At 43.3% G+C, this 24,035-nt stretch overlaps 1 pseudogene; it reads left to right on the top strand.

The window, feature by feature from the left end:
- Positions 1-14,685: 14,685 nt before the first annotated feature.
- LOC110741860 lies at positions 14,686-16,934 on the top strand (annotated as a pseudogene).
- The last annotated feature ends 7,101 nt before the right edge of the window (positions 16,935-24,035 follow it).

Raw genomic sequence — 24,035 nt, forward strand, 5'->3', positions numbered from 1 at the left:
ACAACCACAGTTCATTATCTGGAAGAGTCAGAGCTGATGAGCTGGCAGGGGGCCTCTGAGAGCTCCCAACCCTATCCACAGTGCTATAATCCTCCCTCCTCTCTTCTCCCTCCACGCACCACACCCATTCTCACCTGCAGTCCCTTCTGAGTCTGAGCCCAGGAGTTCAAAAATAAAGATCGGCTGAGAGCAGAAGGAGAATGACAGTGATTCTGGGGTCACCAGATCATGATCATGGAGCACAAGATGCTGTCTCTGAGTTTCTTTGGTCGCTGTAACAACTGACAGTGGAATTTGGGACTGACTCTGTGTGCAGGTTCTGGGGACTGGGCTTGGCAGGTGAGGAAATGCAGGGAGGGCTCTGGGAAGGGTTAAGCTTCTGGAATTTATAGGTAGGGACAGAGATTGCAATGCAGTCAGAGAGGACACGAGTGATTATGAGGTGGGAAACCAACAATTAAATAGGGAAAAGAGAATTAAGTATGAGGTTCAGAGGTACATTAGAGATAACAGTAGGCATTAGCTCAACCTGCGGCTAGCGTTGCCTTACCGAAGATTCTGGGTACCATGGAGCTTCAGAGCAGCTGATGGGACAGCAGCAGTGGAAATGGGTTAGTGACTTTACACAAGGACTTATGTAGGCTATGAACTTACCCACATTTAGGGAGGTGGGAGGAAGCAGTGTCCTCTTGGAAAGGGTGGGGTATGAAGTCGCAGAAAGCATAAGGAAAAAAATGCATCAACAGCTTAGTAAGATGTTCCTGGATCTGTTCCAAGTGGCTGCTACCTTCTCAGACCTCTCGAAACCTCAGGATAAAGTCTTCCCTAGAACCTTTCAAAGCTGTGAGTCAGTGTCATTCTTTGAACTCTGCCCACGCAAAGCCACTTGGAAGAGATTCCTCGGCTCTTACTTATCTGACAGCATACTACTCACCAAACACCAGCTGCCTCTAAGCTCCCCATATTCATCCACCCTGAAGTTTCAAAGCGGTCCCTCTATCCCCATCTCAGTCCACCTCCAGACCTGCACTGTGAGAAACAAACTCACCCGTCCAAGCCCAAAGAATGGACTCAGAGACACAGAAAACAGTGGAAGCAAGACTTTTAATGACGGTCTTGCAAAATTGAGTGTCTGGTAGGCAGGCACACCTTGTACAGTTACAATAAGCAATTTATCCCCTAGTGCACAAGTCTCTCCCCCGGTTCCTCGTAGGCTGAGTACGATGGGGTCACAATCTTCCCAGACGTCGCCTATGGGTTGCTGGGTTGAGGCTTTTAGGTGTTTTCTTTAGGATTGTCTCACTGCATTTTGTTGCAGCCTATAATGCATTGCAATCAAAGTCAGCTCAGGAGCTTTTCAAGTGTTTGACTTATGACCTAGGTAGTCAGGCAAGCTGATAAGAATAGATAAAGTGAGCTATTTTGCTGGCTAGTAAACTTTCATTCTAGGCTAAACTCTGGTTCAGGCGAGGGTAACTAAGGGGGCCCCGACAAGCATGCACCAGCTATTAAAGCACGGGCCTAGTATATTCTGTCCTTCCATAGTTTGTGGGCCTCAGCCTGTTTGAAGTACTTTGTCTTGGAAATGGATCACCATATCCATTATTATAATTGTAGACAGCACTGTCTATAATTCTTCAGAGTCATTTAGGGGAAACTGTGAAGATGCAGCATAATCTAGAAAAAGAGCAGGGGCTGTAAAAACTCTGCCAGGGAGAACAAAAAAGGAACAGTGATAGAACAGACATCTGGGATTCATAGAATAGATGGAAAGGCAGCACCTTTTTGTTGTTGTTTCTGGAGTGCTTTGTCCAAGGAAACGCTCCTTCCGTGTTTCTTACCATTATTTTATTGTCACCATCACTCTTATTTGTGTGATGGGATACCATGTGGGCTATTATTATAATATGCTCCTGTGTTTTCCATTGACTTCCTTCCTATACCACAGTGAGATGGGTAGGAGGGTGAGACAGAGATCAGGAGAGGTGTTAGGGCTTTATAAAAGTGCACTGTTAGTAGAAGAGTCTCTTCCCCCTCTCTCCCTTTTAACTGGATGTCCAGCTCTTCAGGATTGATTCATGCAATAAACTAGCTCTCCTCTCCTAATTCTGCAGTTGTTTGCATGAATGTGTCTGTCTGTCTACCAATATGCCTTCTCCTTGCCCACACACAGAAGTTCCACCTGTAAATACATATCCTCCCCATCTACACAAAATAGCTACACAGAAAACAGACCTATGAGAACTACATTCCTGTTTACCAAGTTAATTAGTGTGAACAGCTCATTATAACTCTCAGCCAGCAACCAAGGTATTCACAACTGCCAAGGAATTCATGACTGCTTGAAAGAGAAAGGCCAGGGTTGGTGCCAAGATGGCCGAATAGGAACAGCTCCAGCCTTCAGCTCCCAGCGTGAGCGACACAGAAGACAGGTGATTTCTGCATTTCCAACTGAGGTACCGGGTTCATCTCACTGGGGTGTGTCAGACAGTCAGTGCAGGACAGTGGGTGCAGCCCAACAAGTGAGAGCTGAAGCAGGGCGAGGCATCGCCTCACCCGGGAAGTGCAAGAGGGAAGGAAACTCCTTTTCCTAGCCAAGGGAAACAGTGACACACAACACCTGGAAAATCGAGTGACTCCCACCCTAATACTGCGCTTTTCCAAGGGTCTTAGCAAATGGTACACCAGGAGATTATATCCTGCGCCTGGCTCAGAGGGTCCCACACCCACAGAGCCTCCCTCATTGCTAGCACAGCAATCTGAGATCTAACTGCAAGGTGTCAGCGAGGCTGGGGGAGGGGTGCTAAACAAAGCAGCCTGGAAGCTTAAACTGGGTGGAGCCCACCGCAGCTCAAGGAGGCCTGCCTCCCTCTATAGACTCCACCTCTGGGGACAGGGCATAGCTAAACAAAATGCAGCAGAAACCCCCGCAGGTGTAAATGTCCTTGTCTGACAGCTTTGAAGAGGGTAGTGATTCTTCCAGCATGGAGGTTGAGATCTGAGAACAGACAGACTGCCTCCTCAAGTGGGTCCCTGACCCCCGAGTAGCCTAACTGGAGAGCCTAACTGGAGTAGACCTCAAGCAAACTCCAACAGACCTGCAGCTGAGGGTTCTGACTGTTAGAAGGAAAACTAACAAACAGAAAGGACATCCACACCAAAACCCCATCTGTACGTCACCATCATCAAAGACCAAAGGTAGATAAAACCACAAAGATGGGGAAAAAGCAGTGCAGAAAAGCTCAAAATTCAAAAAATCAGAGTGCCTCTCCCCCTCCAAAGGAATGCAGCTCCTCACCAGCAACGGAACAAAGCTGGACGGAGAATGACTTTGATGAGTTGAGAGAAGAAGGCTTCAGTCGATCAAACTTCTCAGAGCTAAAGGAGGAACTACAAACCCAGCACAAAGAAACTAAAAACCTTGAAAAAGGATTTGACAAATGGATAACTAGAATAACCAATGCAGAAAAGTCCATAAACGACCTGATAGAGATGAAAACCATGACACGAGAACTACGTGACAAATGCACAAGCTTCAGTAATCAACTCAATCAACTGGAAGAAAGAGTATCAGAGATTGAAGATCAAATGAATGAAATGAAGTGAGAAGAGAAGTTTAGAGAAAAAAGAGTAAAAGGAAATGAACAAAGCCTCCAAGAAATATGGGATTATGTGAAAAGACCAAATCTACATCTGATTGGTGTACCTGAAAGTGATGGGGAGAATGGAACCAAGTTGGAAAACACTCTGCAGGATATTATCCAGGAGAACTTCCCCAACCCAGCAAGGCAGACCGACATTCAAATTCAGGAAATACAGAGAACACCACAAAGATACTCCTCGAGAAGAGCAACTCCAAGACACATAATTGTCAGATTCACCAAGTTGAAATGAAGGCAAAAATGTTAAGGGCAGCCAGAGAGAAAGGTCGGGTTACCCACAAAGGGAAGCCATCAGACTAACAGCAGATCTCTCAGCAGAAACTCTACAAGCCAGAAGAGAGTGGGGGCCAATATTCAACATTCTTAAAGAAAAGAATTTTCAACCCAGAATTTCATATCCAGCCAAACTAAGTTTCATAAGCGAAGGAGAAATAAAATCCTTTACAGACAAGCAAACGCTGAGAGATTTTGTCACCACCAGGCCTGCCCTACAAGAGCTCCTAAAGGAAGCACTAAACATGGAAAGGAACAACCGGTACCAGCCATTGCAAAAACATGCCAAAATGTAAATGTACCATCGATGCTAGGAAGAAACTGCATCAACTAACGAGCAAAATAACCAGCTAACATCATAATGACAGGATCAAGTTCACACATAACAATATTAACCTTAAATGTAAATGGGCTAAGTGGTCCAATTAAAAGACACAGGCTGGCAAATTGGATAAAGAATCAAGACCCATCAGTTTGCTGTATTCAGGAGACCCATCTCACGTGCAGAGACACACATAGGCTCAAAATAAAGGGATGGAGGAAGATCTACCAAGCAAATGGAAAGCAAAAAAAAGCAGGGGTTGCAATCCTAGTCTCTGATAAAACAGACTTTAAACCAACAAAGATCAAAAGAGACAAAGAAGGCCACTACATAACAGTAAAGGGATCAATTCAACAAGAAAAGCTAACTATCCTAAATATATATGCATCCAATAGAGGAGCACCCAGATTCATAAAGCAAATCCTTAGAGACTTACAGAGAGACTTAGACTCCCACACAATAATAATGGGAGATTTTAACACCCCACTTGTGGGGAAAAGAAAGAGAGATCAGACTGGTACTGTGTCTATATAGAAAGAAGTAGACATAAGAGACTCCATTTTGTTCTATATTTGAGATGCTGTTAATCTGTGACCCTACCCCCAATCCTGTCCTTGCAAGAGACATGTGCTGTGGTGACTCAAGGTTTAACAGATTTGGGGCTGGGCAGGGTGTGCTTTGTTAAACAAGTGCCTGAAGGCAGTACGCTTGTGAAAAGTCATCACCATTCTCTTAATCTCAAGTACCCAGGGACACATACACTGCGGAAGGTCCCAGGGACCTCTGCCTAGGTAAGCTAGGTATTGTCCAAGGTTTCTCCCCATGTGATAGTCTGAAATATGGCTTCGTGGGAAGGGAAAGACCTAATCATCCCCCAGCCTGACACCTGTGAAGGGTCTGTGCTGAGGACGACTAGTATAAGAGGAAAGAAGGCCTCTTGGCAGTTGAGATAGAGAAAAGCATCTGTCTCCTGCTGGTCCCTGGGCAATGGAACATCTCGGTGTAAAACTCGATATTATGTTCTATTTACTGAGAAAGGAGAAAACTGCCTTAGGGCTGAAGGTGGGATGTGCTAGTGGCAATACTGCTCTTTATGCACTAAAAAGGTTTATGGAGATGTTTGCACATGCATATCAAGGCACAGCACTTTTCCTTAAACTTATTCATGTCACAGAGATCTTTATTCATATGTCTTACTGCTGACCTTCTCCCTACTATGATCCTATTATTCTGCCACTTCTCCTTTTCCGAGATGGTCAAGATAATGATCAATAAATACTGAGGGAACTCAGAGACTGGTGCAGCACGGGTCCTCTGTATGCTAAGCACTGGTCCCCTGGGCCCACTTTTTCTTTCTCTGTACTTTGTCTCTGTGTTTCATTTATTTTCTCAAGTCTCTCGTTACACCTAACGAGAAACGCCCACAGGTGTGGAGGGGCAGGTCACCCCTTCATATAAATACATATTAGCCATACTAGAATTACAAATTAAAACCACAGTGAGATACTGCCTCCCATCTACTAGAATTGGTAAAATTTAAATGTATATAATATATTAAATAAATACATATATATTTATATATAATAATTACATATAAATACGTATTTATATATTTATTTATTTATACATATTAGCCATACTGGAACTACAAATTAAAACCACACTGAGATACTACCTCCCATCTACTAGAATTGGTAAAATTTAAATATATATATTAAATAAATAAATAAATACATATATATTTTTATATAATAAATATAATAAATAAATACATATATGTATAAATATGTATTTATATGATTTATTTATTTAATATATATATTTAAATTTTACCAATTCTAGTGCATCCTTAATTCTCTGTCAGTGAGGGAAGCTGGAAGCAAGATGGGAAGGTGGGGAGAAGAAGAAACGCTGAAAGGAACTAAGAGTTACTGGAAGGAGGGCTTCAAGCTGGTGAGTGGGTCACTCACTGGTAGGTAAGTCATGTGTGGAAGCCTGTTTGGGGTGTTGCAAGGATTGACTGTGTTGGACTGGACGAAGGAGGGCCACTGGGATGCAGGTGAACAAGTACTGGAGTATGCATATTTAGATATTATGAAATTACACACAAACATATATGAAAGAGAGAGAGAATACCGGCAATACCGAGTGCTAACAAGCAAGTAAAGACACTGAATTTCTCCTATTTTACTGATGGAAATGAAAATGGTATATATATGTATCACTCCGAAAAACATTTTGGCTGTTTTTATAAAATTATACATTTACCATATAAACCATCACTCACACTCCTGGGTATTTATCCCAGAGAAATGAAAACGTATGTTCCCACCAAAAAGCACAAGCATTCATAGTATTTTACTTGTAATAGCAAAAAAATGGAAACAACTCAAATATCTATCAACAGGGGAAATGGGAGACAAACCGTGGTACACACATACAATGGAAACTTTTGAGCAATATAAAGGCAAGGAACTATTTACATACACCATGACTTGGTGAGATCTCAAAGGCACCATGTCAGATACAAGAAGATGGTCTCAACAATTACATAGGTAAGAATCCACTTAGCCTTTCCTGTGACACTCAGGAAAGGCAAAACTATCGGAAGAGTGAATGCCAGGGTTGGGGTCGGATTTGGGGTGATGGAACTGTTCTGTAACCTGATAATGATCGTGATTACATGAATCTATACCTGTGTTAAAAAGTTGTGCATAGAAAAGAGTCAACTTGGCCGGGCGCGGTGGCTCAAGCCTGTAATCCCAGCACTTTGGGAGGCCGAGACGGGCGGATCACGAGGTCAGGAGATCAAGACCATCCTGACTAACACGGTGAAACCCCGTCTCTACTAAAAAATACAAAAAACTAGCCGGGCAAGGTGGCGGGCGCCTGTAGTCACAGCTACTCGGGAGGTTGAGGCAGGAGAATGGCGTAAATCTGGGAGGCGGAGCTTGTAGTGAGCCGAGATCCGGCCACTGCACTCCAGCCTGGGTGACAGAGCGAGACTCCGTCTCAAAAAAAAAAAAAAAAAAAAGAAAAGAGTCAACTTACTGTATGTGTTTAAATAAAATAATTAAAATCAGGGTGTGGAAACTAACCTTTGTATTCACTTATTTATTCAGAAATAATTTTGAATACATATTTTATGCTAAGTGTTGTTCTAGTTGCAAAGAATACAGCAGTGAGCAAAATAAGGGGTTTGATTTTGTTCAGAAGACACAGAAAATAAACATCAAGTAAGTAGATATGATATGATATGATATGATATGATATGATATGATATGATATCAACCAGCGATGTATGCCATGGAAAAATAACAAAGGAGTTTAGGAGATAGAGAATTACATGGACAGGTATCAGCAAGTCATGACTTGAGGGTCAACTGCCAGAAACTAAGAATAATTATATTGTATCAATGGTTAAAAAGATCAAAAGAGGAGTAACATTTCAAGACACATTTAAAATATATGAAATTTATATGAATTAAATGAACTTAGCATTTCTGTATCTATAAATAAGGTTTTACTGGAACACAGCCACATTCAGTCCTTCATTCATTCATGTATTGTCTTCACGCTTCTGCACTACAACGGCAGAAGTGAGTAGCTGCAGAAGAAACTTATGTTTTGCAAAGCCTGACTCTTTACATAAAAAGTCTCCCAACACCTGCTGTAGACAATGCTAAGTGAGGGTGGTCAGGGAAGGCCTCTGTGATGAGGTATCTTCTGAGCAGAGACCTGACAGAGGTGAGGGGTGGGCCCACAGGTTACTCAAGGAATCCCCTAGGGTTCTAGCCCAAGTTGGGGTGGCCAGCATGGGGCATTCAACAAATAACAGAGGCTATGTGGTGGGTCTGAGGGAGGGAATGTGAGCAGCAGGTGATGGGTCAGAGTAGACCAAGGGCCTGTTTGTACAGCTCAGTAGGCCACCGTGCACAGTCTTGATTTTCTCTGAGCCACAGGGAAGCCACTGGAGGGGTCTGAGCAGAGACATTACCTACAGTGCTTGGCAAATGGGAAGGGGTTTATAAATGTGAGCTATAGTTATTGCCAACGATACCATCTGATAATACAGTTGGCTCTTGAACAGTGTGTGGGTTAGGGGTCCTGACATCCCTGTGCAGCTGAAAATCTGCATATAATTTTTGACTCCCCAAAAATGTAACTACTGGCTGGGCCTGGTGGCTCACACCTGTAGTCCCAGCACTTTGGGAGGCTGAAGCAGGAGGATTGCTTGAGCCCAGGAATTCGAGGCTGGAGTGAGCTATGATTGCACCACTGCACTCCACCCTAGGTGACAGAGTGAGACTCTGTCTAAAAGAAAAAAGAAACAAAAAAACGTAACTACGAATAGCCTACTGTTGATGGGCAGCCTTACTGATAACATAAACAGATTAATACATAGGTCGTATATTCTATGTATTATACACTACATTCTTACAATAAAGTAAAATAGAGAAAAGAAAATGTTATTAAGAATCTTGAGAAAGAGAAAATATATTTACTATGCATTAAGTGGAAGCGGATCATCATAAAGGTCTTCATCCTTGCCTTCACACTGAAGAGGGTGATGAGGAAGAGGAAGGATTGGTCTTGCTGTCTCAGGGGTGGCAGAGGTGGAAGAAAATACAAATGGACCTGCATAGTTCAAGCCTGTGTTGTTCAAACATCAACTGCAGTAACATGTATCAGTCAACCCCTGCATTTCCACCCAGCAACCTCACAAAGCCAGTGCATTTATAGGAGTTAAACGAAAATTCTTCGGATTTTGTAGTGTAGAGGTGTTCTTCATTATATAAACTTACGCTATAATAGTATTTGCTGTGAAGACTTGACAGTGATAAGCTAAATGAGATTATCTGTATCAAAAGCTGTTATAATGTGCATGTAGAAGCCAGTGGAAGCTTTTAAATTGACAGAAGTCCAGGCAAGAGGATGCAGAGTGCAATTAGCCAATATCAGCAGCTCTCTGGGCTTGTTTGGACATACAGAGCAGTATCTCTCATCTTCCCTACCATTTTCCGGAGGGTTTCACCCAGCATGGGTCCCAGTAATAATATCTAACAGCAACCAGCGGTGCTACCTACTTAAGTCCAATTTAAACAGTCTCTTTCATATAATAATTTAAACATAGATAGATAACATATTTGTATATTTATATTACATCACAGTGCATTGTTTTTTCATTGCAGAAGGAATAGATAACTTGACTCAGATATTACGCAGATATTTCTTACTTCAGATACCCATACTCACCAGTAAGTAAATGTTAACAAAGAAGTAACTCTTTTTGATGCTATATTTCTTTTCTTTTCTTTTTTTTTTTTTTTTTTTTTTTTGTTGAGATGGAGTCTCGCTCTGTCGCCCAGGCTGGAGTGCAGTGGCCGGATCTCAGCTCACTGCAAGCTCCGCCTCCCGAGTTTACGCCATTCTCCTGCCTCAGCCTCCCGAGTAGCTGTGACTACAGGCACCCGCCAACTCGCCCGGCTAGGTTTTTTTTGTATTTTTTAGTAGAGACGGGGTTTCACCGTGTTAGCCAGGATGGTCTCCATCTCCTGACCTCGTAATCCGCCCATCTCAGCCTCCCAAAGCGCTGGGATTACAGGCTTGAGCCACCGTGCCCGGCCCTTGATGCTATATTTCATGTAGAAACCCTGGATAGACTGCTAAAAACCTTTTTAAGAGTATTTTTGTAATGTTTGAGGAAATTACCTGGTGGTATGAACTGGGCTAGGAACATTATTATTTTTGACAATTAAAATTATAGAATGCAAATTTCTACATTCTGAAAATTTTCTGTCCAACATACTTCCCAAGGTGGATTCACTTGGCATGATAAGGGGTGTGTGTGGGGTCCCCAGTTTACATGATCTTTACACACACATTTATGTTATTGGATGCTTATAAGTCATTATTTCATTGTGCTTAAAGAAGAAACTGCAGCTCGGAGAGGTTAAGTAAATGTTAAAATTCCACAACTGGTAATGGTGAACCTGGGTCCCTAAAGTCACGAGAGAGAATTATGAGAGTATGATAGGAAACTTCAAAGATACTGAAGCCAGAATCTGCTAACAGCAATGAGCAAGTGAGGGGTGAGGGAAAAGGAGGAGAAGGATACTTTATTTGTACTTTTTAAAAACCATGTACTGGAAGTTTTGTTCTTTGCATGTGTATCTTTGATAATTTAGGGAGAATTCGGGTTGGGCAAATACCCAGGAGAGTGACCAATGGCAGAACAAGATAATGAGAGAGGTAAGCATGAGTCCTATGGGATGCATAGAGTGAGTCCTTTATTCTCTATCAGTGAGGGAAGTTGGAAGCAGGGTGGGAAGGTGGGGAGAAGGAGAAACACTGAAGGGAACTAAGTTATTGGGAGCAGGGCTTCAAGCAGGTGCTGGTAGGTGAGTCATGTTGCTGAAGCCAGTTTTGGGTGTTTCTAGGAGTGGCTGTTCAGCTGGATGACGGAGGACCACTGCGGGTGTAGGTGGAGAAGGTGCTGGAGGGAAAGGCGGGCCCAGGTAGTGAAGAGCCTTATGGGATGAGCTGGGGAGCCTGGGTTTCATCCTAGACATGGTGGGGAGTCATTCAATAATTTTGAGCAGTGAAACTCACGACCAGATTTGCATTCTTCTAAAACCAGGCCCCACTCTGTGATCCTGGCGTGTCTTCCCAGACACCTGGTACTATCACAGTCACCACGGCAGCAAGGTAGCGTTTTCCTGCCCACTAGTATCACCTTGCTCATGTGTTTATTTACTTTTCAAAAATATGGGTTTGTTGGTGTCAGAGACAATTCTCCATGGATCGCTTGCAATTTTGCCGGCCTGGCAGTGAGGCATTGACTGTCCTTTTGTTCCACACTCTTTTCAAGGATGTTTGTGTAGTGAACCTCCTTGAAAGACAGAGGTAAGGTTTCCCTTTAGCGCAAACAATAGGTGTTTACTGTCCCGTATAATAATGATACTCTCTTCCTCCAGGTCATTTAGGCTCTGATAAAACCCTAATAATTTAGGCTCTGGTAAAATGGTTTCTCTTAATGGCAGAGCTTGTTAACAAGAACAGAACACTCTGGTGTGTTTTGCAATGGTTACTTTCCCCTTCCCCCTTCATGCCGGAGCATGAAGGAGATTTTTCTCCCATATTCGCTGTGAGAACCTCATAGGGTTCCTGGAGGTAAAACTCTTAGAAAAGTGCAGAGGCTCCCCTTAGACTGGGCGCCCTGGAGTTTTTAATTCTCAGATTGGTCCACACTGAGCCTCCAGGATTTCATTCATTAGACTTCATGTTTTCCTATCCTGGTACTGGTTCCCACAGACGTTTCTGCTGATGGGTTTCTACTGCAGTAGTTTTGATTCTCTGTATCCACCTGCCTGTGTCAACAAATCTTAGGGCAGTAGTTTGCTCTGTGATCCCACTTATCTAAGAGTTGTTAATTTTTTACTTTGTTCAGTATTTACTTTCTGTTAAGATGGGGGTGAGGAGTTCCAAGCCTCTTACATGCTTGACTAGAAACTGGGAGTCCCAGAGAACATTTTCTTTAGAGACGAGGTCTCACTATGTTGTCTAGGTTAGACTTGAACTCTTTGGCTCAAGTGATCCTCCCACCTTAGCCTCCTAAGTTTCTGGCATTACAGGCAGGTGCCACTGTGCCCAGCTCAAAAACCTATTTTTAATAATGTTCATCCTCTGGAAGCTGAGATTTTCCTTATGAGCCAACATATGATCAATTTAGTGTAAATGTTCTACATAGACTTGAAAATCATGTACGTTCTACCATTTTGAGATATATATATATAGGCTGGGTATGGGGGCTCATGCTTGTAATTCCAGCACTTCGGGAGGCTGAGGTGGGTGGATCACCTAAGGTCAGTTCAAGACCAGCCTGGCCAACATGGTGAAACCAAGTCCCTCCTAAAAATACAAAAATTGGCCCAGCACAGTGGTGCACACCTATAGTCCCAGCTACTCAGGAGGCTGAGGCAGGAGAATCATTTAAACCTAGGAGGTGGAGGTTACAGTGAGCTGAGATCATGTCACTGCATTCCAGCCTGGGTGACAAGAATGAAACTCCATCCATATATATATATATATATATATATATATTTGTGTGTGTGTATGTGTGTGTGCATATATACATATATATAGTGTGTGTGTGTATCTCATACTATATATACATATATATGTATACACATATAAATATATACACACATATAAATACATATAGACATATACACATGTAAGTTTGGTTATGTGTGTTAGTTGCATTGTTCAAATTTTTAGCCCATTCTGATTTTTTGTTCTCCTTATTACATAAGCTATCCCAAAAAGTGTATTAAAATCTTTCACCATAGTTGTGAAGTTGCTTATTTCCACTTTTATTTTAGTTACTTTTTTGAAGCTAAGTAATTAGGAATATTCACATTCATAATTATTATATGTTGCTTTTGGATTGACCCCTGTGTCATTATTCCTTGTCCTGCTTTATCTCTAGCTTTATCTTTTGTATTAAAGCCTACCTTGCTATTCACTTAACTACAGTAATTTTCTTTTGCTAGTGTTTGCATTACGTATCTTTTCTACATATTAATTTTTAACATTTCTGGAACCTCATATGTAACATATATTTCTTACAAGTGCATAGAGGTTCTTTCTTAAATTCAGACTTAAAATCTCAGAATTCAATTGGAATGATTTAGTTTTTTTAAAAAATTGGTTCTGACTGGTGAGAGGAGCTGAGATAGCCAACCAGATGCAGCCAGGAAGAGCTTCTCCCACCAAGAGATTGACCACCAAGAAGCCCAGCATACCCCAAGCAGATCTTTGAAAGGAAGGCACTGAGAGTGGAGTGAGGGAGGCAGGCCCTCAGCTGGAAGGGGAGGAAGCTGGAAGCCCTGCACAGGGTTGCTGAGCATGAGGACTTGATCCTGGCCCTGAGCAGCTCCTGGGGAAGTGAGGAGTTAAATAGGTATGGAGTGGCCCACTCTTGCAGGGGACCCCCAGAATCCTAGCTGCAAAAGGTCCCACAGCCCCCATGGACATTTGCGCTGGCAGAGAAAGCTGCTTGGAGAGTTGGCAGGGACAGGAATCTAGCCTGTGTGGAGCCCAGAGAGTCCAGTTTGGAAACAGCTGCAGTGAAGAATGCACAGGGACGCTCATTCCCCAAGGCTCACCTTGCTCCTCTAGGTGGCTTTGGCCTTTCTTGACTGTCAGACCTGGACAGAACAGGACTGTCTTGCCCAGGGGATGGGGCCAATCTGATATGAGTGCCTCCCAGTGTACTGGCCTCTCCCAGGTTCCCTACCTGCCACATCTGTTTGCGACACAGCCTCAGTTGCCAAACTGGGGTGCCTCCCAGGGGCCACTGCCTTAGCCCTTTCACCAGTAGACCCTGTCCAACTATCAGAGAGCCTTTGCAGACAGGTCCCACCAGGATGCACCCAGCCAAAGCCTCCTCTCACCACTTTGCCAGCAAGCACTCACCCACAGCCTCCTTTCAACACTTTGCCAGCATGCACATGCACACAGACATCAATGCTCCACCACCACCAACACATGTGCGAGTGAAGATCCCACTGCCATGACCCAGATGAAGCACTTCTGTCAACACCCTACATTGGAGTGTCGTTGCTAGTGAATGGGGAACACCTTAGCCCCTCTAGTGCAGTAGGTGTTTAACCCTGAAGATCCAGAGGACAAAGCCATGGGCCTGGTACCAGCTCCCCAGGGTTAGACGATGCAGCCCAGAAGTGCTGAGCTGAGCCTTGGCCCCATGAAATCATCCAGAAATGAAACCAGCTGACTAAACCCAACTTATACCGTAGTTAAACCCTCAAGGGCATCAAAGAATATAAAACCCCAAAGCCCCATCCAAAGGACAGCAACTTCAAAGATTAAAGCAACTTCAGCCCACACAGATGAGAAAGAACCAGCACAAGAACTCTGGCAACTCTAAAAGCCAGGTTGTCTTCTTGCCTCCAAATGACTGCACTAGCTCCCCAGCAATGGTTCCTAACCAGACCGAAATGGCTGAAATAACAGACAGAATTCAGAAGCTGCATGGCAATGAAGATCGTCAAGATTTAAGTAGAAAGTTGAAACTCAATCCAAGTTATCTAAAGAATCTACTAAAATGATTCAAGAGCTGAAAGAATAAACAGCCATTTTAAGAAAGGACCAAATAGATCTCACAGAGCTGAAAAACTGACTACAAGAACTTCATAATATAATCAGAAATATTCACAACAGAATAGACCAAGCTGAGGAAAGGATCTCAGAGCTCAAAGACTGGTTCTTTGAATCAACTCAGTCAGACAAAAATTTAAAAAATAATTTTTTAAAATGAACAAAACTCTCTCCCTGAAGCTGGGGACCGAGGCTGGGACCCACCGGCCACATTGGTGGGAACCTCCATGGCCCCCATCCTGTGGCGCGCAGGGTCCTGCTCCTCTGTGCCGACTCATGGAAACAATGAAAGGTATTGTTGCAGCATCTGGCAGTGAGACTGAGGATGAGGACAGCATGGACATTCCCTTGGACCTTCCTTCATCCTCTGGCTCAGGCAAGAGAAGGAGAAGGGGCAACCTGCACAAGGAGTCTGTGCAGATTCTTCAGGATTGGCTGTATGAGCACCATTACAGTGCCTATCCTTCCAAGCAAGAAGAACCACTGTTGTCCCAGCAAACACATCTGTCTACACTACAGGTCTGTAACTGGTTCATCAACGCCCACTGCAGACTTCTCAGATAAATGAGCCTATGGATGAGATAATATTTCATGTGGTGTACACATCCTGACATGCTGAGAAAGGATGGCAAAGATCCAAATCAGTTCACAATTTCCCGCCGTGGGCCCAAGATTTCTGAAACAAGCTCTGTGGAGTTGGTGATGGGCATCAAAAACTTCATGCCAGCTCTAGAGGAGACCCCATTTCATTCCTATACAGCTGGGCCAAACCCAGCCCTAGGGAGGCCACTGTCTCCTAAGCCGTCTTCCCCAGGATCAGTCTGGGCTCGTCCATCAGTGATCTGCCATACCACTGTGACTGCACTGAAAGATGTCCCTTTCTCTCTCTGCCAGTCGGTTGGTATGGGACAAAACACAGATATACAGCAGGTAGCGGCCAAAACTTTACAGACACCTCTCTCATGTACCCAGAGGACATGTGTAAATCTGGACCAAGTACCGACACACAAAGTAGTCTTTTCAACACTCCTCCCCCTACTCCAATGGACCTCAACCAGGACTTTAGTGGATTTCAGCTTCTAGTGGATGTTGCACTCAAACAGGCTGGAGAGATGGAGCTTCAGCGCAACTTACAGCTTAACCCATTTTCAAGCAAAACAGTTCTCAGAAATGTCATGATTTCTGGTGTGATGGCAAGAGATGAATTACATTATTTTACCTATTTTTTATTAATATTTACACATGGGATTGCTAAAACAGCCTCCTGTTACTGAGATGCCTTCAATGGAATACAGTCATTGCAAGAACCATAAACTCAAAGCTACTGTAATAATAATGAGTTTTCTTTTTTAAATGTTTCTTGGTAGATTATTCATAATGTGAGATGGCTCCCCATATCATGTGATTTTTTTTCCCTTCCCTTCCCCTTTCTTGTTAGTTTTTCAGACTGTGCAATTCTTAGAGAACCCATAGCATCTTCTCATTCCCATGTGGAGCAAGATGCCCACATTCTGTCTATTCAATAAATTTTCAATTCTTTTTCAAACAAGTATGAATCTAGTTGATTGATGACTTTTTTCATGACATAAAATTTTCTTTAAAAAAAATGAATGAAACCTATAAGAAATGTGGGATTATATAAAGAGACCAAACCTACCACATATTGGCATCCCTGAAAGAGAGGGAGAGAGGGCAAGGGACCTGGAAAACACATTTGAGGATGCTGTCCATGAAAATTTCCCCAACTTTGCTAGAGAGGTTGACATTCAAATCCAGGAAATTCAGAGAACTCCTGTGAGATACTATACGTGAGGACCATCCCCAAGACACATAGTCGTCAGATTCTCCAAGGTCACTGTAAAAGAAAAAATATTAAAGGCAGCTAGAAAGTAGGGGAAGGTCTCCTAGAAAGGGAATCCCATCAGGCTAACAGTGGACCTTTCTGCAGAAACCTTACAAGCCGAAAGATGGAGGGCCTATATTCAGATTCCTTAAAGCAAAGAAAGTGTTTGCTGCCACCCTTTGTAGATAACTCCTGAGTTTGAAAAATGTTGACATGGGTGAGGTCTGGAAGCCAAGAATTGTTAGGCAATTGCCAGATAATAAACATTTACACAACTGTTATGGAAAAGAGATACGGAGTCAGGAGTCAAAGGCAGTGGAATGTTTCCACTCGGGGCTGCAAGCCTGTCCAGGAAAGTCTTCCCTTTGAGGTGGAAATTGGTTTTAGATCTACACAACCACAGAAGACTGGAATGGAGGTCAACTTGCTATTCCTCCAGCATGTTTCTTGCATCAGTGAAGTCCTACCTCCCTCACTGGAGGACCTCAAACCAAAGGTTTCAGGAACTTGTGTCCTACTTCAGTGAGGTTCCTGTAGGAGGTGACTGAAACCTTTGATCTAACCCTCTTCTCTCCCCTACACTAAAGGGGATGGTTCAGAGCAGGGGCTCTGGCTGTCGGGGGAGATGCAAACAACTCTGATCATGAGTTAAACCCTGTAGTTAATGGATACCACATAGAGAAATAGAGACTCAAGAAAACACAAAGCACTATCCCAGTTGGGAGGGCACGAAGCAGACATGATCATCAAAAGCAATGTGGGATTCTGGATTGGATCCTGTAGCAGGAAGTGGACACGAGGGGACAACTGACAAAATTAAAATAAAGTCTGTAGATCCATTAATAGTGTTAGTCAATATTCATTTCCTGCTTTCGATAATTGTATTAAGATCACTTAAGATGTGAACATTATGGGAATCTGTGTGAAAGATAAAAATAAACTGACTGTACAACTTTTTTGTAAGTTTAAAATTATTTCAAGATAGTAGTTAAGTTTAAAATTATTTCAAGATAGTAGATAAGAAAATATTGTAAATGATACCTAACAGATATTATCAAGATAGTGACAGTGAACATTCATTAAAGAGATAATCAGGATGCCCAATGATGCTTCCTTGTGCCTAAAACTGCAATTACAGAGCTGCTCCTCTTCTCAGTATTATGTACCTAGGGCTCTCCTTGAGACAGAGGAGAGACAGGGCTTGGTTTCATCTCATCCCTACTAGAGCAGGGGTCTCCAACCCACAGGCCATGGACTGGTACCAGTGTGTCTCCTTTTAGGAACCGGGTTGCACAGCAGGTGGTAAGTAGTGCGTGAGTGGGTGGAGCTTCCTCTGTATTTACAGCTGCCCCTCATCACTCACCTTACTGCCTAAGCACTGCCTCCTGTCAGATCAGTAGCAGCATTAGATTCTCATAGGAGCATGAACTCTATTGTGAACTGTGCATGTGAGGTATTTAGGTTGCACACTCCTTATTTAATCTAATACTCCTTATCTAATCTGAGAATCTAATGTCTGATGATCTGTCACTGTCTCCTGTCACTCCCAGATGAGACTGTCTAGCTGCAGAAGAACAAGCTCAGAGCTCCCACTGATTCTACAGTATGGTGAGGTGTATAGGTCATATATAATGTGTATTATTTCATTATATACTACAAGGTAATAAATAATAGAAAGACCACAATGAATGTAATGTGCTTGAATCATCCTGAAACTATCCCCCTCCTCCATGGTCCACGGAAAAAATTGTCTTCCCTGGGAAACCAGTCCCTGGAGCCAAAAAGGTTGGGGACTGCTGTACTAGAGCATTCCTGCTGATCACAAAACCCACACCGCTACCTCACTGCTAATAATCCTTTTACTTAAAGAATCCCGGGAACTGGTCTTAGGAGACAACCAAGATTCCAGACAGAATGCTGAACAACTGATTCACAGCCTTGCTGCCACGGGCCAGACCACCAGGTGGTCCATTCCTCAAGAAAACCATCCTAAGCAGATATTGCTGACCTGCAAACCCTACACCTCTCCTGCTTTGCCCAGCCCAGCCTGCATATCCTACCCCTAATGTCCATTCCCACACTTTGCCTAATAAAAAAAGCACTACCAGCTCTTTTCAGGGAGTCATCAGGGAATTCTTTCTCTCTTGTGCTGCCCGTCTTATATCCAGGCATAATCTCCAATGAAGCCTTGTCTGGGAAAACTATTTTGACCTCTTGTCAATTTCTATTGCATTGAGAGTCCAAGAATCCATGACCAGTAATGTATTATTTAGGGGCTTGCCTGGGATCATGGTGTAGAAAATAAAATAAATAGAGGTTCCTCTTCAAAGGGACTTGGCTCCTCCTCCTCCTTGAGAACAGATAGTAACCTCTCTTAGAAGCAAAATTTACTCAAAGACCTGTGCTAATATTCTTAAATATCTGCTAGCCGTAATAAAGAAATCAATATACTCTGTGTTCTTAGCTCCCACATTTTAGCCCAGATATTTGACCTGGCATGCCTGAACAGGCCCAAGCAAGCATTAGGTCATGGCCTATTTCTCTTCCTTATCTGGAAGTGTTTTTGCCTCTCTCAGCATTCTAGAAGTTACTTCCTCTCTTCCTTTGTTCTCCTCTACCTTTGCCTCTTTAGGGAAGTTCTAAGTTGCTAGCCAGTCGGGTCAAGTACAGAATGTGAGGTCCCATTCCAGCCAATGGAAGCCGGACACAGCAGCAGGGTGGCACATCAGGTTATAAATGACCCTGTCTCCTTTGTTCATGTGTGCTCTCATGGCAAGACCGCTAGCAAGCCGCCCTCTTTCTGCAGAAAGTAAACTAGCCTTGCTGAGAGATCCTTTGTCTCAGTGTTGATTTTTGTGACACCGAGCACCCATTCCCAACAATGGGATGTGGGGAGCCTTTCTCTCCCTGAGGGGGAGACTTGGGAGCTGATGGGACTGCTGGACAGGATCCCTTCATGGCTGACAAGCAGCTGCCTGAACTTCTGATCCAGTGTCACTACGATGGTTGAGTCTTTCTCCCGCCTGCCAGCCCTCCTTGCCTCCCCCTTCCTCCTGCAGGCAATGCTTTTCTTCCTTCTCTTCTTGCTTTCTCTCCTTTCCACTTCCTAACTTTTCTGTCATTTAGGATGCTTTGCGTCTCCTCTCCTAATCCTTACTGGTTTGGGTCACCTGAACAGATATCTGCGAGGGACAGGTTGAAATCGCTGACTACCTGGATCTGATCAACTCAGCAGGCAGTGGGACAGAGCGTACCTTTCCCCTGGCCTAAGTTGGTTTGGGTTCCAGTCCCAAGAAAAAATTCTATCCATCCCTCCCTCCCTTTCTCCCTCCTTCCGTTTCTTCTTCTTTCCTCTCCCTCTGCCTCCCTCTCTCCCCCTATCGTTTTCCCTCCCTCTTCCTCTCCCTCTCTCTCCCCTTCTCTGTCACACTGGCCCTCAATCCAGTAACTCTATAAAACACCCCTCACCACTTCACTTTCTCTTTGCCATACCATGTGAGGAGGGGAAGCCTGTGGACTTTGCTGTCATCTGTCTGTCCGGGTGTGTGAGTCTATCAACTTTGACTGCTGGCTTTTTAAGGAGAGAATTGACAGTCTGTGGAGCCAAAGTTTGTGTCACTTGTGTCCCAATGAATTTTTTCTTTCTGTGCATTTAATTCAATATCTTATTTTCCCATGCAACCCACTTGTTGGCCTCTTGTAAAAATGAGAGACTTTTGCCTATGGTTCCACGAAATGGAAAGGGATCATTTTCTTTTGTAACATGGCTTGGCCCCCCACAGCTATGCCACAGGGAGCAAGGTCACCAAAGTTGCTCAGAAAAAGAGAACCCAAAACCCTAGCATGCCAGCAAAAGGGTAAGACTTTTTTACCAGCCGGGTTTCTGGACTTTCTGTGTGTGTGTGTGTGTGTGTGTGTGCGTGTGTGTGTGAAAACTGGTTGAGTGAATGGCAAAATTCACTGTTTCCTTCCTCTGCAAGGCTTTAACCCACTTCCTGTTGGCCAAGAATATTCTTATCTCTCATACTAATGTAAAATCATATACATTTCTGTTATGTTAGTATTAAGACAAATTCTGTTTAGAAATAACTCCAAGAACAGTTTCATTGTTGTTGTTTGAGAGGGAGTTTCACTCTGCTGCCCAAGCTGGAGTGCAGTGGCATGATATTGGCTCACTGCAACCTCCGCCTCCCGGGTTCAAGCGATTCTCCCACCTCAGCCTCCCGAGTAACTGAGACTACAGTCACAGGCCACCATGCCCGGCTAACTTCTGTATTTTTAGTAGAGAAGGGTTTCACCATATTAGCCAGGCTGGTCTGAAACTCCTGGCCTCAAGTGATCTGCCTGCTTCAGCCACCCACAGTGCTGGGATTACAGGCATGAGCCAAGAAGGGGTTTTTATGTTTTATTTTCACATTGGAAATCAGTCATATTCGCTTCAGCCTCGAAGAGCATGTTTATGTAAAATTAAATGGGTGTTGACAGCAAACTAGACCTAATAAAAAAAGAAGTCAGTAAACCTCTGAGACAAAGTATTAAGACATTACAATGCTCATCCTTTCCAAAGCTAAACAATGTTTACAAAATAATTTCATCTGAATTCCCATTTTAAAATTTTGCTATTTTTTAGGAGGAGGGTTTAGAAAATTACTTTGGAGCTCTTAAAGCTGACTGCACAAATATTGTCAAGTAAAGCTTAATGTAGTATAATAAGGAGAGAAGTTTTGGTCTATTATTAAAATTTAAAACAAAGCTACTGTAAATGAACCAGACACTACCTAGAAAAATTACACATAAATCAGTTGAACAGAGTCCATCAACAGATAAAGCTAATGATGGAAAACTGAGATATAAGAAAAGTAACATTATACATTAGAAAAGAAGGGATGAAACTAGTCAACAAGTAATTTTAGATTCAATAGGACATTCGTTAGCAAGAAAATTAACTTAGACTCAGCATTGCACCATATAGAAAAAGTAAGTTATATGTGAATAAAGATGACTAAAATGAACGTAAAAATATAGAACTAGTCATAGAACTTTAAGTTGGAGGTGACCTCCTTAAGTAAGTGGAAGCCAAAAAGTGGGAAGAAGATGTAGGGTAGTGGTGAAAGACACTGCTGCATAAAAATTTAAAATATCTCAAAAAAGAAGACTCCACCAGCATTACTGAGAAACAAACACAAAGGCTTAGAAAACATGCGAGGAAAACACATAACAGACAAAAGGTATCTCCAATATACAAAGAGCATTTATAAATTAATAAGAAGGAAGCAAACAACCCATAACAATTACTCTGAATAGTGTATCATTATTTACAGGAAAGGAAATATACATCATTAAACATAAAAATAATGAGAAATACTGGGAACCTTCATCTAAGCTTGTAAATTTCTTCTAATCTTAGTTCTTGCTCACTTTATTTTTTAATTTGGAACCTACCAAAGATCATAAGCTCCTCTTTTTGCCACAGCTTAAGCTAGTTTAAACTGGCAAGCAACCACTTGCAAGTAACCAGTTTATAAACATAATGAAAAGGTGCTTCCAAGAACCTCGATATATGGCATGTAGACAAACAAATGCAATATTTTAAATAATATGGTATATTCTTTAACTCATCATCTGATGCTTGCTGGGGGAACAAAAAGATTTTTCAAAACTCTAAAGAAGTTATTGCCCTGTGAGGTAATGAAAAAGGCTGCTTTATAGGAAACGTATACTTCACCCGCTTAGTTCAGGAGATCATACCCTGTAGTATTTGGTTTAAATAAACAGTGAACCTGAACCCTTGAAATTGCTTGCAGTCCATCTCACATGCAAAGACACCCATGGGCTCAAAATAAAGGGATGGAGGAAAATCTACCAAGCACATCGAAAACAGAAAAAAAGCAGGAGTTGCAATCCTAATTTCAGACAAAGACTTTAAACCAATGAAGATTTAAAAAAAAAAAAAAAAAAAAGACAGAGAAGGGTATTACATAATAGTAAAGGGTTCAATTCAACAAGAGGGCCTAACTATCCTAAATACATATGCACCCAACACAAGAGCACCCAGATTCCTAGAGCAAGCTCATAGAGACCTTCAAAGAGATTTAGACATCCATACAAGAATAGTGGGAAACTTTAATACCTCACTGACAGTATTAGACAGATCATCGGGTCAGAAAATTAACAAAGATATTCAGGACCTGAACTCAGCACTGGATCAAATGGGCCTGATAGACTTCTACAGAACTCTCCACACAAAAGCAACAGAATATACATTCTTCTCACCACCACATGGCACACATTGAAAAATCGACCACATAATGGGAATGAAACACTCCTCAGCAAATGGAAATGGAAAAAGTGCCGAGATGCCTAGGTCCTCCCTGTGCTTGGGAGGGTGGGGCTCCTGCCTGCTCCCAGCCCCCAAGAACACAGGGAGGCCCCGGTCTGCAGCCGCAACTTGGGAAACTGCAGCCCTGACTTGGGCAGCTGTAGCCACACCCAGGAGGGTGGGGCACCTGCCTCCTCCTGGTTTCAGATGGCTCTGTGAAGTGTGGCACCACCTTGGACACAGCTCCACCTCAGGGCTCCTCTCTGCCTGCCCCTCTGTGCCCAACCAGGCTGCTCCCCTGGTGGAGGGTGACTCAGCCCGGCCCCATTGTGGTGGTGCCCAGGGCAGTGGGCTCCACAGGGCTCCCAGGGGCTGGCTCGGGGGACTGCCCACCTCTTCTCTACATTTTCCCTGCAGTGATGGCAGGCAAGGTGCTGGCAGCACAGCGGCCCTGACCAACCCTGCACAAATTCGATGCTCTCAGGGCAGGCCCCAGGAGTCCTGGCTGTGCCTTCTGCCTGGTGCTTGTGGGTTCCTGGGACGCAGCGAGGAGCAAGGTTGAGGCTGCAGTGGAGGCGCCAGGCCTGAGACTGGGTCCTTTTAGGCCGTGCAAGGGTGGGAGTGGCGCAGTCAGCTGCCTCGGGAACACAGGGCACAGGGGATGCGGGGCACAGGGGTTCCACCACCACCACTGTTGCTCCCGCAGTCACTCCTGCCACCACTGCAGCGCACCTCCCCGCTGCAGCCACAGACGGCCGGCCGCTGCTATCAAAAGCAATTTATAGATTCAACACTATTCCTATTAAACTACCAATAACATTCTTCACATAACTAGAAAAAACTATTTTAAAATTGACATGAAACCAAAAAAAGCCCAAATAGCCAAGGCAATCCCAATCAAAAAGAACAAAGCTGGAGGCAACATCCTACCTGACTTCAAACTATACTATAGGGCTACAGTAACCAAGGCAGCAGGGTACTGCTACAAAAACAGACACATGGACCAACGGAACAGAATAGAGAGCCCAGAAATAAGGCTGCATCCCTAAAACTATGTGATCTGAGACAAAGCTGATAAAAACAAGCAATGGGGAAAGGACTCCCTATTCAAAAGTGGTGCTGGGATAACTGGCTATCCATATGCAGAAGATTGAAACTGGACTCTTTCCTTACATCATCTACAACAATCAACTCAAGATGGATTAAAGACTTAAATGTAAAAGCAAAAATTATAAAAAACCCTGGAAGATAACCTAGGCGATACCATTCTGGACATAGGAACAAGTACAGATTTCATAGCCAAGATGCCAAAAGCAATCATGACAAAAGCAAAAATTGACAAATGGGATCTAATTAAACTGAAAAGCTGCACAGCAAAAGAAACTATCAACAGAGTAAACAGACAACCTACAGAATGGGAGAAAATTTTTGCCA

This window comes from Papio anubis, chromosome 20 (genome assembly GCF_008728515.1).
Source record: "Papio anubis isolate 15944 chromosome 20, Panubis1.0, whole genome shotgun sequence".
NCBI classification, from domain to species: domain Eukaryota; kingdom Metazoa; phylum Chordata; class Mammalia; order Primates; family Cercopithecidae; genus Papio; species Papio anubis.